Raw genomic sequence first — 21,422 nt, forward strand, 5'->3', positions numbered from 1 at the left:
AAGGTACATTTTTCTGTATTCTATTTAACGGAATATTTCTAAAAAAATTTACGATTTATCAGCTTCCATATTTTGCCCTGCCTTTGAGTATATTTCATTTAACGGTACAAATTAACGCAAGTATATATTTCTATTCTATCTTTTTCATTGGATGTCAAACACAGAATAAAACATGTATTAACATGTATGTTAACGTGACATTCTATGTTCGATATCTACTAGAAAATAAATATAGAATGACACGTTTTTACATTGCTAAATGAAATGCATTCAAAGATTAGGTAGAAAAATAAAAGCTGATAAATCGTATATTTTTCAACTTGTAAAAATATTTGATATTTCTAAAGGTCTGTGTCCACGATGCAAGAAATTGGTCCAAGTTCTTGGTCCGAGAAATGTATAGCCAATTAAATTGAAGTTCTTATGGAAAAACAGCAAGTTGATTGGTTACACATTTCTTGAAGCAATCCAACCATTTTGGGCCAAGAACTCGAACCAATTTCTTACATCGTGGACACGGGCTTTAATATATACAGATCTGGAAAATTGAGAAATAATGAATTTATTCATATATTTTCATATATTTTCATTTCTTTTCTGAACTTTTCTGAAAAGTGTGCCAATTCATATAAAAAATTTTAAAATTTTTTGAAAAAGTTATAAAATTTTTGTAAAAAATCTGAAAATTTTTATGAAAAATTCTGAGAATACTTTTCACCAGAGTATTCTTACATTGTTTTTATTCAATATCTTTAATATTTCATGAGGGCCTGTGTACTGATTTCCGAATTTGCCAGGCTTAGGGCCTTTTAATAAAAATACATGATCGCCAGGTTTGAATGTTTGCGGATTAATCTTTTTGTCGTAGTATTTTTTCGATTTGATTTTGGCGTCGACAACATTGTGGCGGGCATTTTTTTGAATTGCATGTAATTGGGTTACTAAATTTATAAGATATTCGTCATAACTTGCTAATTTATCATTTAGTGCTAGAGGTTCGTTTGACGGGATTTGTGCTATTTTTCTGAAAACTAATTCATAAGGTGTGTGTTTAGTAGCTTCGTGTACATTCGTGTTATAATTAAACATCGCGAGACTTATCCATCTATCCCACTGTTTTTGTTCGTTTGTGTATTGTTTTAGATATTCACTTAGCGCGTGATGAGATCTTTCTAACGAACCATTAGATTGCGGATGAAACGCGGTTGTACGAAATTTACGAATCCTGAACATTTTGGCTATTTTTCTCATTAAATCGCTAATGAAATTTTTACCTTGATCTGTTAGTATCGCTTTCGGTGCTCCTAATACACAAATAAATCTATCTACGAAAGCTTCTGCTATGGTCTCAGCGGTTTGATTGTGTAGCGGTATTCCCATGCAAAATTTAGTTAGTTGATCCTGTAATGTCAAAATATATTCGTTTCCGCGCTCGGTTTTAGGTAAAGGATCTACAATGTCCATAGCTACTTTATCGAAGGAAGATCCGGGTATATCGGTTATTAACATAGGTTGTTTAGTTTTAACATGAACTAATTTCTTTAATTGACATTGTAAACATTGTTGAATGTAACGTTGGACATCGACTTTTAAATTCTCCCAGTAATAATTATGTTTTATTCTGTTGTAAGTTTTTGTTACTCCGCGATGTCCTCTTGTAGGTGAACAATGCCTTTCTCCTATTATAATAGGTCGAAGATCTCTAGGTGGATATTTTATTGATCCATTACAAATAATTAATTTAGTTGGTGTATCGAACATTAGTCGCAACTGAGTTTTGATGTTGTGCCAAGGTACATTATTAACAAAATCTGTTTTAGCGATACTGAGGGTCACAAGTTTTAAATCTTTAATAATTTCTTTTAGGTTATTTAATGCCGTTGTAATTCGAGTTAATGTTAACGTCGGTCCTTCCTGTTGATCTTCGCTTATTGGTAGTGCTATATGATAATAATTTTTTACTTTAATGGTTTTAGGTTAGTTTAACGTAAGATTATTTAAATTCGGAAGTTTGTTTCGTTCGAATAACTTTTGCGAACCGGAATCTAAAGGTCTACCGTTTGTATCAACAAAATATGCTATATTGTCTTTACGTAAGAATAATAGATCGCGAGATTCAATTATATTATTTTTCATTATTTGCTGATTATTAATAGTGGGTTTATTATAGTTTTTGATATATATTGATCTCTTGGTTATTGTCTATACCTTCTTGTTCTTCGTCTTCATCACTGTTTTCTTTATCAGGCGGATTATTTCTATCGTCTAACGATATAATGTTATCGTCTATTTGCTCTTTTAATAAATCGTCTTGATCGGTAATTTGACGTCGTGCTGTCCGACTTCTTGTTAATATTCTATCATGTGTAGGTGGATTGTGAATTAATGTCCTCTTTATTATTTGTTGGTTTGGTTCATCCAATTCTTCTTGGGTAAACGGTATCGAGTCTGTATTATTTTTAATTACATTTTCATTTTCTTCGGTGTCGGAAAAATGTAATTCGTAATTTTCTTCCTCGCTATCAGGAAGGTGTGATTTGTAATTATCATTTTCTTCAATGTCAGAAAGGCGTAGTTCGTAATTATCATTTTCCTCTGAAGAATCGGAGAGATTCAATTTATAATTATCTTCTTCTTCGTCAAACTCTCTTTGCGTTTTTAAGGTTGTTTTAGCATCTTTAGAAATTTTTCGTTTCCATCTGCCTTTTCTAACTGGTTTACAATCGACTTCTTTAAGGTTTATAGGATTTCGTGATAATGCATCTGCGTTTACATTCATTTTACCTGCTTTATATTCCACTTCATAATCGTATTCCGCTAATTTTAGTCTCCATCGTAATATTCTCATATTCGCATCTTGAGCATTCTTAAACCACATTAAAGGCTTGTGATCGGTTACCAGCGTGAATTTTCGTCCGTATAAGTATGGTCGAAACTGTTTAACGCAGTAAACTATCGCTAATACTTCCTTTTCGTATGTATCGTATTTCAATTCGTTATCTGTTAAAGTTCGAGATGCGTAAGCTATTGGACGGTCCTTATTTATTTCTCCTTGTCATAATATTCCGCCTACTGCTATTCCAGAAGCGTCTGTTGTTAAAATAAATGATTTTGTAAAATCAAAATATTGTAACACAGGTTCTTTGCACAATAATTGTTTCAGTGTTTTGAACGATTCTTCTTGAGCGGGTGTCCATTCGAATCGAGTATCGTTTTTCAATAGATTTGTTAATGGTTTTGCTAATTTCGAAAAGTTAGGTATAAATTTCCTATAATATCCTGCAAGTCCTAAAAATTGTTTAATGTTTTTTGGTGTTTTTGGTCTGGGAAACAATTTTACTGCTTCTAGCTTTTTAGGGTCAGGTTTAACTCCGTTTTTACTAATTACGTGTCCTAAATATGTAACTTCTGTTTTTAAGAATTTACATTTGTCTGGTTGCAGTTTTAAGTTAGCTTTTTGCAATCTGTCGATTAATAATTTATACTTTCTTTCATATTCCTCCAGGGAGGTGGCGTAAATAACAATATCGTCCATATAAACAAATAATTCCTGTCCTTGTAGTCTAGATAATACTAAATCCATTAATCGTTGAAATGTGGCAGGTGCGTTTTTTAGTCCAAAAGGCATTCTGTCGAATTCATAATGTCCGAAGGGTGTAGTGAATGCTGTTTTATGACTGTCAGCTGGGTTCATTTTTATTTGATGGAATCCGGAGGCTAAGTCACATACAGAAAAGTACTGTGCTTTTCCTAATTGATCCAATATGTTGATGATATTAGGTAATGGATATGCGTCTCCAATCGTTTTTTCGTTTAAAGCACGAAAATCCAAAACCATTTTCCAACGTTTATTGCCCCTAGAATCTTCCTTCTTAGGCACGATCCATATGGGTGTATTATAAGATGATTGTGAAGGTTTGACTATGCCTCCTTCTAATAATTCTTCAACTTGTTTGTTTATTTCTTCTTTATGCAGTTGTGGAAATCTATATTGCCTTGTATTTATCGGACGATCATCTGTTGTTACAATCTAATGTTGCAATACATCGGTAACAGTTAATTGCTCTCCAGGTATATGAAACTGATCCTGGCTGTCAGTTATAAGTTTTATGACATTCAGTGCCGGATTAAGCAAGCGCGGGGCCTGTAGCATGTGTTAAAACAGGGCCCTTAATCTATACTAATATATAAATTAATTATTATTTATGTGTATGTATATTATCTCAAAACTAAAGAATGGCTGCACCGATTTTGATTTCACTATTATTCTTTATACCAATTAATTCGTCTCATTATTTTATGCATAAAAATATTAAAGTAAGATTCCCAAAAATTGAATGTTTTACAAGATATTTTGTATTTTATGTCAAAATACTGTAATTTACAAGCCTCATAACTCGAAAAGTACTTAATAAAAAATAACTTTATTATAATGTTTTGAAAAGCTCTTAACACCAGCTATTAGATTTTGGAATCAAAAATAGGGGTTTCCATTTAAAAAAATAACTCTGACCTTCAAATAACCTTGAAAATTGACTTCAAAGTCAAAGTCACTAGCACAAATAGGTGACCCCCATTGTCCTGAACAACTTTTGTCTAAACCATTTTTCTGTATTTGGCTTACTTACGGAGTTATTTGCGTGGATGGATTAAAATGGCCCACCCTGTATCGATTGATTCGATTCTTTTATCATTAAACATTTCGTCTAACGGTCGGAGGCATAGAGTCGGTACTCGTACTTCTACTTTCTCGTCTAGATTACTTGTTACTTTTAAGAACGCTTTTCCCGACAAGTTTTCTACGATCGCGTCTTCCGAATAAACTCCCTGCATTAATTTAATTCTTGGTACGTATCCTATATCTATTTCTGGATTTTTCACTCTTATGTAAAACAATGATGATGATCTGGGTGGTATTATAATAATTTCCGGCGAAGCAAACGGTATATTCATTCCCTCGATATTTAGGTGACCATGCGCGTAATCTATCCTTAAAGAAGTCTGTTTGAAAAAATCGTTTCCTAATATGCCGGATTGGGATATCGGAAAATCATCGGAAACTATATGAAATTTTACGGGTATCTCGAAAATCGACAACATAATTTCTCCGAGAGTGTACACGGGGTAGTCATTTATTCCGTTAAGTTTTAAGATATTTGAATGATTAATATTTGTATTTTCGGGAACATATTTTTCTTTAACTACATTCGGTCCAGATCCAGTATCTAACATAAAAGTTATTAACGCGGCAATGTTATTAATATTTGTTTGAATAGTAGGCACGCGACTATTCTTGTCTAAATTCACGGTCACAGGTTGGATTTCTGACGAGGATGTTTTTGCTTGAGTTTTTATGATGTTTGCGGGCGTGAAGTTTGGCCAGACCCCTGTGGTATGCCCGACTTCGAGAGGTCGTTCCCGTTTCCCGAGTTATTATTATCTCGCCTATTACTCGATTATTACTGGCAATCCGTAATTGACAATTTTCGAGTAAGTGCCCTTTTTCTTTACAGTAACGGCAGTAAAGTACGTTCTGTTGCTGGTTGGAATTTATTTGTGGGTTGGAATTTACACGACAGTTTTTGGCAATATGACCGAAATTATTGCAAATCTGGCACGTTACTCTAAGTTGATTATTTGAATTTGATTGTTCGTTTTGTTTCTTCCAACAATTATTAGCGGAATGACCCGGTTTATCACACCACTGGCAAATTACGGAGATCTTATTATTGTAATTATTAGTTTCATTGTGAGAGTTATTAGAGCGACAATTTTTTGCGTTATGACCCGACCTTAGACATAATTGGCATTTTAATACGGTGGTTTCTTGTACCACATTCATCGGTCGCTGAGTTCGAGGATCGCGTAATCGACATTTATCTGCACTATGTCCGCGTTTTTTACAAATTTGGCAGATCAAAATTTCAGTGTCAAAATTATTTTGTTTGGAAGTGTCTGCTAGCTGTGTGAGCTTTCGGCAACTAGCGGCCGCATGGCCTATCTTAAAACAAATTTGGCAGGTTTCTGTTGAGCGATTATGATTTGAGTTAATAGCACCACGTCGTAAATCTGTCATGGTGCGAAGTTCCTTTTCTACACGTAATGCGTCGGCTATTGTTCTTTTCCAATCTAAATCTCGAGCGACTCTCTGCTCGATTTCCGGATTTAAGCTTCTGATGAAACATTTACACATATCTTTCTCTAATGGCGTTCGAACATCTTGGTTCGGTGCTACGTGGTCAGATCTATGATAGGCTTCTAATATTTGCTTTTCTAACATTTTTACGCGACTTGAGTAAGTGATTATATCTTCTTTATTCTTTTGGTACACACTCCCTAATTCTCCTTGTAATTGATAAACCGTTTTTGTTCCTCCAAAGATTCGTTTTAAATGTTTAGTTAAATCGGCAACGTTATCAAAATCTTCGTCGAGTATAGTTCGACGGGCTTCGCCTACTATGCGAGTTCGTAAAATTTTAGTGAATTGAGGCTCGACTTCTTCAGGAAGCATGGTTTTGGCTTCCTCGCATCCCTCAATAAAATAGCTCAACGGTATATTTTTACCGTCGAAAAATGGAACGGCTTCTACCGCGTATTTTAAGGTAGCGAACGGATTACGTTGCGACATGATTTTCTTTATTTTTATTTTTGTTTCTGAAGTTAAAGGTCCGCCGTTATCAATCCTTTTGATAGTCTCGTCACCGAAATCGCCGAAATTATTCCCGATCACAGAACTTTCTGGGAGGGTTTTATCTAATATTGACCCGTCTGCCGAAAAGTTCAATTCTTTAGGTTTACGTTTAGATGGGGGAATAGGCGTCGATGTAAGGTGTGAAGTGTGCGGTGTGCTTGTGGAATTAGAATCTTTATCTCCTCTTAAGGTTGCTTGATACTGTGCTTCTATTTCGTTTTTATTAGAAGTAGACCTCGTTGTCATCCCTATTTTTGAAAAATCGCACTTTTCATCCCGGACGAGCCCCCAATTTTTTTTTTTTTTACCAGTATTGTTACGTCCTAACTTGGAGAGAAAGGGGTAGGGTCAGGCATACGGGCGGACGCAACCATAAAAGTATTTTATGGTGTTTGTTCGCTGGTCGATATGAGGAGAGGCGACCGCGCGAGCCGAACAATTTTCTTTGGCTGAGAACAGGTCAACGATCGTAAAGATCGATATTACCTTGTTAGAAGCCTCAACTAATCGTTCATGGTTCCGTTTTCTGGTCAAGAGACTTAACTCCTTTTACCAAGGATGGAACCTCGTGTGATTTTCAAAGGGAAGGGGGAGAGGGGGGTAGAAGAGGAAGGTGAGAGGTCTTACAACTAATAATTATTTAATTATGAAGGTTTTGACTTACTACTTGGATGTCCTGGAAATATATCTGGATCTTCTTGGGTCGTTCAGTGGTCCGTATTCACACCGATGTATAACGAATATTGCTCGGAGGTTGGTTTAATATGTTGGAGAAGCAATTGCCGCGCGCGGTACTTCACTCCTCTGCGACGAGTTTTGGATTTAGGGATAAGAAAGGAATTTTATGTTAGTCCAGAAATTCCAGGCGTAAAGCGTGCGGTGGGCCGCACCACGATACGCGGGGATACAGAAATCGATACCATGTGCGGTGGTCCGCACCGAAAATATCGATACTGAGTGCTGATCTGAAGAAACAATTAGGAATGAGGCGGGGGTAGGTTGAATGTGTGAGAAATGGTTTTAGTCGAAATATTGTTTAACAAACACGTTTACTATAATTATTGATATACAAGCACTTTGAGATACAATCGGTTTTTCTAATATATTAAGGTATGAACTAAGATTCGATAATAATTGAGCTGGATTCAGAGATGTTGAGAGAACTATGTTAACTGTTTGCTTCACGGGTGGGTGTCTTCCTTTTATACTCGAAATTTTGGGTTTTGGAAGGGAGACATTCCATCCGAAGGGTTGTTAATAAAAATAAGATAAAAAAAGGTTGTTTGAAGATTAATAGATGGATTGCTCGAATGACATGTTTATTGTTCCGTCGGCTTTTCTGTCGGCGAAAATTCAAAGTCTACTATCGCGGTCGCGTGTCTTATCTCGACAAATTTTTGATTGAAGGCCTAAAAGATTATTATAGTACATTCGGGATTTTAAGTCATTAAAATAATATTCTCGGAACGTTTCTTTGAATTTTCCCGACTGGTCGTGAGAAACTTGTGCAAGGGAAAGGTCCGTACAGGACGTAGGACGTAACAAGAACAATAATACTTATTTCTATTAAAATGATTCACAGTTGAAATCATGGCGTTTTCAAAAGACTGGTTACAAACTTTTTTGTGATGGTAACTTCTTGACTTATGAGTTCTCAAAGTTTAAGTACCGCTGACATTAGTATTACTCAAGATGTACTTAAACTTGATTGCAATGAATTTTGCACGGATTGGACGAGCAACTCGATTTACTATGTCTAGTGTGAATTGAAGATCTTTTAAATAATCAATAGGTCCATCAATAGTTCCAAATAAAAGTTATGTATCAAAGAAGCTATTATGATTTTCAACTCCATCATGGCGAATCGCTGACCTATCATTAACCATAAAAATTAGAACATTAGAAATGTGATTTACATATTAAGAATTTAATATTGTAAATATTACCTATACAATTTCGCGATCCTGCACTAAACGGTAAATAGGAAAACGTACGACGATTTTGAATATTTTCAGGTAAAAATCTGTCAGGATTAAAAACTTCTGGATTTGGCTAGAAATCTTGATTTCTGAATATTATCTATACAATTTCGTGATCCTGCACTAAACGGTCAATAGAAAAACGTATGATGATTTTGAATATTTTCAGGTAAAAATCTGTCAGGATCAAAAACATCTGGACTTGACCAGAAATCCTGATTTCTGAGTCAGATTCTCGAGGTTGATGCCTTTTGTTTTCTAACATTGAATTGAATTTAAAAATTGTTTGGTCAATGAACGTATTTTACAAATGTTCGTAAGAATTAGACGAATTATATTTCGTTTTCCGACACAGATTTGATGGTAGCTACGTGGCCTTTAATGGGATCTCCAGGCCCTATATTCTGCATCGTTGCCACATATTTAATATTCGCATTAAAAGTTGGATCAAAAATAATGGAAAAAAGGCCAGCCTTCCAACTAAATACAGTAATGATTTTGTATAATGGGTTTCAAGTACTTTTCAGTATCTAATTAACATCTTTGGTAAGTATAATATTATGGTTCTACGTGAAATCTGTTAATGTTTAATATTATTAGATCAAATATTGTAAAAATTTTTAAAAAAGTGCCCTACCACTGTTTGTATGTATTTTCTTTGTGACGAAGGTAAACGGTGAACATCATTACAGTAAATGATTTATAGCAGCAGACCACTCGCCCAGTTTCCTCTGAACTTTGGTTTTCTTCACTTTTTTCTTCCCATCATACTTATTTTTACTATTTTTATTTTTTATCTCACTGTCTTCATTACTGGAGATTGATCACTTTCGCAAATTGGAGGCTAGGGCCACAGGTTGGACACATGATTTATCTCTTAATACTTCCTCAAATTCATTGAAGAATTTGCAGATCATTGGGCTATTGCCTAATTGCTTGTTGTGGTCTTTTACCATAATATTTCTTGCGCAGTTCTTTAAATTTGTTTTCACATTGTACGCCAGTGACCCACTAACTGTTCTCATTTTGATGGACAGTGGCAATATTTTTCCATACTTTTGAGGACTTGTATTGTCCACATTTAAAATCATTTTCATGTTCTTTCCAGGCATAAATTAATCGCCTTGTTGCATTATGATCTTTCCAAGACGTTATAACATTGAAAAAATAAGTGTTATATTAGTCATGGTAAATATTTGATAATTATGCCATTATCAAAAGCACATTATCAAAGACATAAACGTGATAAAAATTCATATCATGTTGGGCTGACTGAATGTTCGTAAATGTACTGCTGGACTCGAGGTTGAGGCTCTCGGGTTTATCATTGTTCAAAATTATTTGTTGTAAGCCAAAGAATGTCAAAGATTCTTCCGCTACAGGATTGTGTTTGTGTTTTGCTGTCGACCTTATAAGAAAAGCTCGCACGCCAAGGCGAAATTAATCTTTAAATGATGATTACTCTGAAATATAATCAAAAAGAAATCTTTTATTTCACAAGTCGTACTTTTTCGTTGAAACAAGCGGTATAAATTACATTGAGCGGAACTGTTCGTATCGATCGAGATCTTAGAAGGCTCTCTTTCTCTCTGCAGATAATGTTTGATTATCCCGTTATAATTTGGTAGTCGCGCAGGCGACTTGCGCCGTGTGGAAAATCAGTGCCGTGTGGGGAGAGTCGGCGTTGAACGAGACTGGTCACAGAGCGCTCACAAGAGTGTTAACGGAAATATTACATTGAAAAATTACAGATGCGTTTGCAATTACATTTAACATAAATGTCCATTTCCGAACATATTGATATTAAGTTGTTATCTGTAAAAAGAAAGGTGCTTATAAATATATATCTAACTTAAGGCCATCCCATACAGCACAAGATATCCTACATATCCTTAGGACATCTTGGGGAGATCTCGATGTCCTCAGAACATCCTTGGGACACCGAAATATCCTCGATGTCCTGAGGATATCCTGAGGATGTTTTGTGCTGTATGGGATATATATCACTTAAAAAGTGCAAGCAAATTACAAATTTATCGCTTACTTATCACATCAAATACTATTAAAAATCCCTGAGGATCATACATTAGTTGGTTATTTTTGCCAGTATATAACTTTTGTTTTTCCTTTGACAAATTTATACATTTCATTATCCGTTTAACTTTTTCGCTGCGAACGATGCTTATATAGGTTGATATACGTCGTCGAAGAGTCACCTCATTGGGCGTACACCTATATGTATATGTATAAATTATTTCTAATATTTTTAGAAATGCTTGGATGTTAATAGGTCAGCGATTTGCCATGTTGGAGATAAAGGTTGTAATAGCTACTTTGGTGCATAACTTTTACTTGGAATCCATTGATTGTTTGAAAGATTTTCGATTCCGATTAGATTTAATAAATCGAGTTATACATCCAATTTGTGTAAAATTTATTCCAATCGAACAAATGCAGCCATTTGAAGCTAATTAAAATTTTAAAAAGGTAAACAAATAATTTATTATATCATTAAAAGAATTATTAACATAGTTGTCATATGTATTATTAGGTAATAAACTTAGTTTCCGCGGTTTTTTTACTTAAAAAACTCATTTATCTCGATATCAAAAACAAAAAATACATCAATCAAAGTATTTTTCCTCGCTAGTTATACATTTTTCCCATCTTTCGGGTAATAAGTAGATTTCGTGACGATAGAACGATTGGTCTTTTGAAGCAATCCATTCATCGATCCATTTTCGCACATCCTCGTAATTTCTGAAGTGTGTATCCACCAAGCCGTGCTGCATCAATCGGAATAAGTAATAATTTGAAGGAGCTAAGTCTCGTGAATACGCTGGATGCGGAAGAACTTCCCACTCGAGCTGCATCAGTGTTTCCTTGACGGCTTTTGCAACGTGTGGTCGAGCGTTGTCGTGCAAAAGCATAACTTTGCGTCGATTGCTGGTTACTGCTGGCCTTTTTTCCAACAATGCTTCATTCAGACGGTTCAATTGTAATTGATATCAATCCCCCGTGATACTTTCGTTCGGTCTGAGTAGCTCGTAGTAAACGACGTCTTGCATATCACATCAAATGCAGAGTATTGCTTTGTGGCCATGGATATTTCGCTTTGGTGTGAATGTCGATGGTTGGCCGGAGTCCACCCATAACCTTTTGCGTTTGGAATTGTAAAAATAGATCCACTTTTCATTGCCAGTCACAATGCGTCACAAAAAACTATTTTTTTTCTGCCTGGCGAGCAGAGAAATAGAGATGTTTAAGCGATTCACAATGGCATTTTTGGTTAATTCGTGTGGTACCCATTTTCCTTCCTTTTGAATCTTTCCCACTGCATGTAGACGTTTGTAACAATAAACATTTATTTATCCATAACAATAAACATTTATTGTTATGGATAAAATGAATATTTTATATTTTATTCGGTACAATATGTTACTTGCTTTTTCATAGTTATAACTTGAAAACACTTCTTAATTTGATAAGATATACTTATTATAAATTCAAATCAATAATAAATGTATTGTTAATCGACGCTGAATGATATATGTGTCTGTTTGAACCCAAATATAAAAAATTAGCGTGCTTCAGCACTTAATGACGTACGTTAGAGCAATAACGAGAAAAGCGTAACTATAGTGTAAAAAGAACTTTTTTGTATATTGTAAAGAGATGAAATAAATGTTATATTTTGATAGTTTTTAAATTTTGTTATTTACTTTTGAGGCCTTTTTTCCACGTTGCTCCGTTGATTCGCGTTGGGCATGTCATCGAGCGATTGTTATCGAGACGATTGCGTTTGATAATTTGTACAGCTGACACTGTTTAAGAGCTTGTAACCTTTGTTATGATACAAAAAGCAGAAGTGTTTTGAAGAAAATAAAAATGTAAATTATTATAACGATAAAAAATGACACGTGCGTAGCACGCGCTTGTGTTGCTTAATATACGTAAATAAAATTTCCATTATATGATAAAAACATTTTACATAACAGATACATCCTAAAGTGTACATATTATCTAAACGCATAAGTGCTTTTTTTCGTACTAATTGTAAGTTGTTGTTCATACCATCATTGCAGAAATATGATAACAATTCCCGGTAAAAAATTTCTCATATATAATCATGTAGCATTTAATAGAGTTATACAATATTTTACATAATTGTGTAAAAATATGTATAATTATACATGACGAAATATAAAACGTTATATATATATATATATAAATGGAGCGACTGCAGTATAGAATTACATGTAAGTACTTTTTATACATACTTATATATAATGTCCACAATATTTTATATATAATTATATATGAATCTCTGTTAGTCTAATATATGATTATGTATAAGTCTTGCATCATGTATAAACATATATAAGTAAGAAGCAAAGGAGGATGTTAAATATAAATCGATTTTGGCCCATGATGTGGAACCAAAACTACAAATGGTTTCTTATAGATTTCATACCGTAGAATCACGTGGTAAAGTTTGTTTTCCTCTAGACACCAAGGAAAGTACGGAAAAATTGAAAAAAGACCATGAAAAATGCAATTTTCCGAGCTGGTTGAAGTTTGGAACATTCCTGGAGCGATTTTTAAAAAATGATTTGTCGCTCTTGTCCTTTTGCAGAGAGGAAGTTTCGAGACTAACAAACAAAGTACAAAAGAAACCGATCCGATACATGCGTCGGAAGACACCCTTATACCCGAAAACCACCCCCAAAATCATTTAAACGATTCTCGCCAAGCTAAAAATGATTTGTCGCTCTTCTCCTTTTGCATAGAGGAAGTTTTGAGGCTCTCACATGACATACAAAAAAGACCGATTCCGACGCATGTATCGGATCGTACTTTTTTGCATGTCGTATGAGGGCCTCAGAACTTTCTGTATGCCAAAGGAGAAGAGCGACAAGTTATTTTTTGCTAGGCGAGAATTTTTTAGGCACTTTGAGGTGGTTTTTTGTGTATAAGGGTGTCTTCCGACACATGTATCGAATCGGTCTTTTTTGTATGTCATGTGAGGGCCTCAAAACTTCCTCTATACAAAAGGAGAAGAGCGACAAATCATTTCTAGCTTGGCGAGAATCGTTTAAGTGATTTTGGGGGTGGTTTTTCGGGTATATAGATGTCTTCCGACGCATGTATCGGATCGGTCTTTTTTGTATGTCATGTGAGGGCCTCAGAACTTGCAAAAGGACAAGAGCGACAAATCATTTTTTAAAAATCGCTGCAGGAATGTTCCAAGCTTCAACCAGCTCGGAAAATTCCATTTTTCATGGTCTTTTTTCAATTTTTTCATACTTTCCCCGGTGTCTAGAAGAAAACAAACTTTACCACGTGTTTCTACGGTATAAAATCTATAAGAAACTATGTGTCGTTTTGGTTCCACATCATGGGCCAAAATTGACCTATATTTAACATCCTCCTTTCAGATATAGTCATACGCAATTGTATATGATTTTGTATAAACGTGAAATTCTGGCTAATTGTGTCACTTTTTCCTTAATTTTACTTAATGCCTTGATTTAGAAATATTTACTTTTCTAAAAGTTTCTATACCTTTTTCTTATCGCGCGCGTGCATGCAAGAGAGAAATATAAACAAAATAAAATAAAAAAACACTATTTTACATTTATAAGAGATATATGTTATTTATTGTATTTCTAAATAATATGAGAAAAATAAATAACATGAGATATAAAATACATTTTATGAGTAATACAAATAGTTCGAAAATTAGTGCTTGAGGTATTTAAAGAAGAGATTTTTAAACAAGGACCTCATTAAGTCACTTTTACTGCCCATACAGCACGGAACATTGCAATTACATTGCAGCAATGTTACAATCTTGCAAGTTGCAATGTAATATTTATGTTTTGTTGAGACATTATTGCAACCTGTAATTGTAATATTTCATGAGAATGTGACAGCAACATTGCAATAACATTGCAATAGCAATATTCGGTAATCGCTAGTTCGTTCGTTTACCGCTATGCAACGCGCGTTGCAAAATCTATCTCGTATTTAAGTTTTAGTCATGATGATTATATGAAACTTGCAAAGAGTGGCTAGTAAGATTAAAGACATAGTAATTATTTTTACCAGTTTAATTTTTCTGATACAACCTCAACACAGGGAATTCAGATATTGAACTGATTGTTCAAAAATCGGACAGATAAATGTCCGAATAAATAAAAATATATGCAACATTATTCTAAGATTGCAATAACAATGCATTATTGCAAATTCATTGCATTGCAATATTACTGTAATATTTCGTTACAATCTTCCTAAAAGCGGACATTTTAACGTTGCTGCAATCCCACAGCAATGATGCAACAACATTTTGCAGTAAATTTGCAATATTGCAACATTGCGATGAAAAATTGATGCAATGTGTATGCAATCTTTGTGTGCTTTATAGGTATATATATATATATGATGTGATGTATGTATGATTACTTTATGTTTGATGTACTTTGATGTACTTGTATGATGTACTTTATGTTTGCGCAATAAAAACACAACAAAATAAAACAAGAAAATGTATATTTACTCATACACACCTTTATATAATCATATATAAATATATATATTTATATTCATTTATATATAGGTGTATCTATTTATGTATGGACAAATTCGGTATATAATTTTGTATAATTAGATATGTACTATTTTTGTCTAATTATGTATGAGAAATTTTTTACCGGGAGTGAATATGCTATATAAAACTGCTGTATAATAATTCAAAATTATTTAGTTTGAGCGTCAAAAAATTGTCAAGTAGCGTTCAAAGATTAACAAGATTTTGTTTTATAAATAAAGATATAATATTTTAAGTGGAAATTTCTACAAACGTGTTTAGAATATATTTTTTGATCTTCCTCGAATGATGCCTGGATCTATTCAGATCCAGGAAAAGACACCAGATTGCATTTGACGACAAGCGTCTTATTTAGAGCGATAAATAGGTGAGTGTATCTTGAACTGTATCTTGTAGTGTATTTCAAAAGCGTATCTTCTAACAGAGTTTATTGTGACTTTGAAAAGAAATATTTAATTGTTTGAAAGGTATATTTTATTTTATTGAAATAAACATTATTTTTTAACAGTATTTTTATCGTAAATAACAGTATTTATTTATACCAAAACTAATCTTAGAAATAAAAAAGTTAGTCAATATTTTTTTTAATATCATAAATATACGATAATATTATTTTATGTAGAGATGTTTATGAATAAATAAATATAACTAGTTTTTAAATAACTCTTTATGTGCAGTTTTTATAAGGCTTTCTACATTGATAAATTATTAAAATGACAGGAAGGGTCTCAACTGCCTACATTCCCATTTGCCAACAGCTTCGTTTGCCCACAACATTTTGCCGACAGCTCCAATTGCCGACATTCCCGATTGCCCCTACGGGACGAAGCTTCTCCCCCACGTAAAACAAATAACAAATCCTATTCAGGTTATACCTAACAAGGTAAGCCTAACAAGGTTAACCAAGGTTCACAAACAAAGTTGTAAACCCATGTTGAACCTCGTTTTGCATGGAAAGAATATGCGCAATAATATTATGTGTGCAATATGTATGTGCGCAATAATGTCATGTGCGCAACGTGTATGTGTGCAATAATGTCTTGTATGCAAACGTACGTTTGTATTTTTAATTTTTAAATGTGCGCAATAATATTATGTGTGCAATGTGTATGTGCGCAATAATATTATGTGTGCAATGTGTATGTGCGCAATAATGTCATGTGTGCAATGTGTACGTGCGCAATAATGTCATGTGTGCAATGTGTATGTGTGCAATAATGTCTTGTGTGCAAACGTACGTTTGTATTTTTAATTTTTAAATGTGCGCAATAGTGCTTGTAGGCAATCGCTCTGTAGGCAATCGGGAATGTCGGCAATTGAAGCTGTCAGCAAAATGTTGTGGGCAAACGAAGCTGTTGGCAAATGGGAATGTAGGCAGTTAAGACCCTCCCTATATATATATGTGTATAGGTTAAATTATTGTATATCTACAGATTCTTTAATATCGAAGATATTTATTTAATGTAAAACGAGATACAGAAATGCGTCAAACAATTGTACTTTGTTTGTAAAAACGCGTCGTTGTTTTTTGACGTTCACTCGTCAATGGACGTCACGGACGTTATCTCTAAAAGACGACTGTCATTATCGGTCAAAAGCAACTTTCAAAACAGAAGACTTAATGATTCGAACTAACACCAGCTGCCGATATACCCCTGTTATTCGACATATATTGACGCGCATCGATATATGAGATCTTTCTACATATCCAATGTTATAAATGAAATGCATATTGTATGTATAAAAATATTATGTTAAACAAATCTTAAAAATGTATATATTATTCATAATAAATAAATGTATAATATAAAATGTTAAATATAAAATAATTAATATACAAGGCTCTAGTGATTGACAAAATCAAATAAAATTCAATAGGAGCGTATAGAGCCACAATGCAGGTTATTCGTGCGAAGGTTACAGTACATTCATTTAAAATTATTTACATTTACAAACGTTTCTGCCTGACATCAAACTTTCTTCAGTGTACAATACTAAACGAAAGAATCGCACGCAGTGATTACATAGATAATATAATGTGGAAGAAGTGTTCAATCCATTTCAACCAAAATGTTGTTCAGTACATTAAAAAAATTAGGATTATGATAATTACATGTAAAAAGTAAACTCATCCACGCAGAAGGAACGAGGTGAAAGAGTGAAACTATTAGACTTGCTGGATACTTAATAAAATATAAATGATCTACATACATTATCATACATTAAATATATGTCAGTATATAACAAAAAAATTAATTAAATTATATGCTTATTATATGTACAACATAAAAAATTATATGCACAATGTGCACTGTACACTATGTATAATACACTAATAACGTCATATTCAATATGTATTTACAATAACTTTTTTTATTTAATGTATCAATTGCTATGCAATTGTGATGCCAGTTCGAGTCCGCTACTAGCACCTAGGTCACCAGAAGAGACACACACACAAGCGAAAACCGTGTCCGTGTGCGCTTCGTGCACGACTCTGCTATACTATATATAAGAGACTGTCTTGTATTGACATCCAACAGAAATTTAATATCAGTGACAGTGTCGAAATCGCTACATTGAAACTGTTAAAAAATATTTGTAGTTATATATTTCAACGATAATATACATCCATTCGTGATTAATATTTTGTGCACTTCCCTTGTTAAAAATTTTTATAAATATGTAAATATATCTAATTTTAAATATCCTTTTTATGTAATTTAGTGAATGTTCTTTTTTATGTTAAGAAATTACTAAATTACTTACCTTTTTTAGATATTACGTAACTCGTATTGATATTCAGGACCAATAAAAAACCCAAAGAAGAAATAAAAGAAAAATTTTCAAAATTGTAATTTCAATAAAAATGGTTATCACTTTACTGCTATCATGTATCTTTCTCATATTGCTGTGCCATTACCTTATTCATCATGGAAGATTTTGGCAACTTATCGATCAAATACCAGGACCACCGCCGCTTTTAATAATCGGCAATGCTCTTTTGTGGTGCACCTGTTCAGTTGGCAAGTAAAATTATGTACATTTACAGATTAATGAATAGCATATAAGTATTGTGTAAAAAATGTTTCTTAGTAAGATACAAAGATATCAACAGTATAGATGGTTTGATTGCAGAAAATTTTATCGATAACATGTACATATAATGATAATCATAAAATTATCAAGTGTAATAATATATATTACATTAGGTATATTTTTAGAAGTTATAAAAAATACTCAATTAGATTTACTTTTATTTTTTATGTAATGATATTTATTAGTTTTTATTATTATACATTTTTATTTTCATTTTTCACTTTATTTAAGTATACATTAGTAAAAAGTTATAACGCAAAAATTCAAATAATTGTACTGTAATACTTGTACTAGAAGTCATAACAGTAAACAAGATAAGATTTATTTTATAATCAATCAATGGCGTGCATATATGGAAATAATTGATTGTAGCCCTTTAATAATTATGCAAATTAGTTACTATTTTCTTAAATTTGAATTTCCAGAAGAGCAATTGAAGATTCTGGAAAAATACCTTAAGATTTATCATCCTGTTGCTAAGGTGTGGACTTTCAATATTGCAGGTGTTCTTGCTAGTCATCCTGATGACGTGCAGGTAAAAGAGACATTTATAGATAAGCAAATTTTTATTATTTAAAAATTTTTAAATTTTATTAAATATTATTTTCTTTTAATTATTTATTTCTTTGATATTTTGTGTATATATGTTGGTGTTTGTTGTTCAGATGATATAAAGATAGAAGAGTATTAAGATATATATATATACAGAGTGAGGAAAAAATACCGGGATCCCGAAATATATAAGTTTTATAGAAAACTGTTTCAGATAAAAGTTGTAAGAGAGAAAGAGAATGAGGCAACGCGCTCAACGCGCTTCTTTCTCTCTCACTGTACTGTAACTTTCAATCCTCAAAAAGTTTAAGAACTCGAAAAGTTCTTAATAAAAAATAACTTTATTATAGTGTTTTGAAAAGCTCTTCAGATCGATTATAAGAATGTGCAATAAAAAATAGAGAGTTCCGTTTAAAAAAGTCAAGGTAACCTTATCCTGATCTTGACGACGCCACCCAAGGTCAAACTGATAAGATCAATAAATGGATCTTTTTAAACCCTACAACTTTTATTTGAAACAGTTTTTTATAAAACTTATATTTTTGGAGATATTTCGGGGTCCCGGTATTTTTTCCTCACCCTGCATGTTTACGTATATGTATGTATATACTACTCCTATAATTAAGGGATCACGAAAAATTGTTTTAAAAAGAAGCAATTTTTAAGGTAGTTGTCTCGTAACAGTATGATTTAAAAGTTAAGTCTTTCATTAAAAAAAAATTCAAACAATAAAGTTTAGAGATACATTATATTACATGTTATTTAATTTATTATACGAATAATTTATTACTAAAAAGGGTCAATCGAAAGTTTGATAATAATTTAAAAGTAGTTAATAAATTAATTTCTTGCGCTTGCTAGAGTAAACTTTTGGTTGAATTAAGTTAGATTTTTTTAGGGACTTCTGATAATTTCTTCAGTATTCGGTCCCGGCGGACTAATCATTTGGCCTCCTACGTTCTCAAAATTAACGTTAAAATTTTTATAAGAAATTATCATGCGAGGAAAACGTAAAAATATATTTAAGATAAATTATACAAACGTAACATGATTCCTATTATTATATTAAAGTTTTATAAATGGTAAATAATACCGATATTTATAGTTTGTATTTGGAATTGTGCGTTTACCATGTAATACAAATAAAAGTTCTTTAAAAAATAATTAACTTTATTTAACATTTTCTTAGACATAACTGTGTAATAACAATTACATTTGTAGCAAATTTACACACAAATTATATTCCATTGTTGCACTTTTTAATTCAAATATAATTATTTAATATAATTTTTTACATGGTTTGTAGACAATATTAAGCAACTCGAAACAGCATATTGGAAAAAGGTATGCATACACATTTTTGTATCCTTGGTTGGGAACTGGCCTACTTACTAGTGAAGGTAACGTAGTAAATCTAACATAATTCTTATTTCTAATATATAAAATATTTTGAATTGGAAGTATATAAAATTTGTATTCTTTATTTCTCTTTATTTATATTTATATAAATTTTGTATTTAAGTGCTCATAATTATAAAAAATTGAAAATTAATCTTAATATAAAACTAAATACTGTCATTTTTAAATTACAAACATACTTTGTCTTATAAAATATCGCACACCTGCAAAAAGAGTAACACAAGTTAAACAAACAAAATTGTTCAGAAGAGAAGAAAGAAGGAATTGCGTTAATAATAAAGTTTCCTATTAATAATTGTTGGATCGAGATAAGGAATCGATATAAAAGATCGAAAACATAAAGGCTAATTTTGAAGAAGCACACATCACCATTCAATCACGCGCTTAGATCGTCGATATTATGTATTTGTGTACCTGAGCCGAGCTGAGTTCTTGCTCAGAAGCCGTCGGTAAGAGGTGCGCTAATACGGATAGATTCAGATAGATAACGTGTAATTAGAAATCGTTGTCTTTAGTTATATTCGTTTTCTTTTATCAGTGTTATAAAAGATATTATATGTACGTGAAGCACATTGTGATTTTATAAACTGTTTAAAGAAAAATTTACTGTTTGGTAATATTCTCTTTTTAAACTCCTTTCCACACGAATAAGACTAAATCCCAACAATAATATTATGAATTGGTTTTTATCTCAAATTCTGTCGCAAATTATAAATCGTCTGAAACAAGCTTGATTTTAAGCGGAAAATAATTTCACATGTCTATGTTTGATTTCACTATTATTTTAAAATTAATTATTTACGGCAGTATTAAACATAGCCGACTCACGTGGAAAGTATTTGAATTCAACTTCTATCACTTTTTCTGATCAAAGACCGATGCATTTAGAAAACAATCTGCATATAAAACAAAATTCAAAAAATTTCGACTTTTCTTGCGGGTGTGCGATATATGATATGGAAAAAAGTCACTTTTTAGTCAAATTAAAATAGTCAAATTTTTTACCTAAAATATAAATTTTAATTATTTAATTTATAAGGTAGGTATTACGGCAAATATTAGTAATTTA

At 32.5% G+C, this 21,422-nt stretch overlaps 1 pseudogene; it reads right to left on the reverse strand.

Annotated features, from left to right (window-relative positions):
- Window positions 1-9,084: 9,084 nt before the first annotated feature.
- LOC136998270 (uncharacterized) lies at window positions 9,085-11,600 on the reverse strand (annotated as a pseudogene).
- Window positions 11,601-21,422: the final 9,822 nt, after the last annotated feature.

Source organism: Linepithema humile, chromosome 2, assembly GCF_040581485.1.
Source record: "Linepithema humile isolate Giens D197 chromosome 2, Lhum_UNIL_v1.0, whole genome shotgun sequence".
Lineage (NCBI taxonomy): Eukaryota > Metazoa > Arthropoda > Insecta > Hymenoptera > Formicidae > Linepithema > Linepithema humile.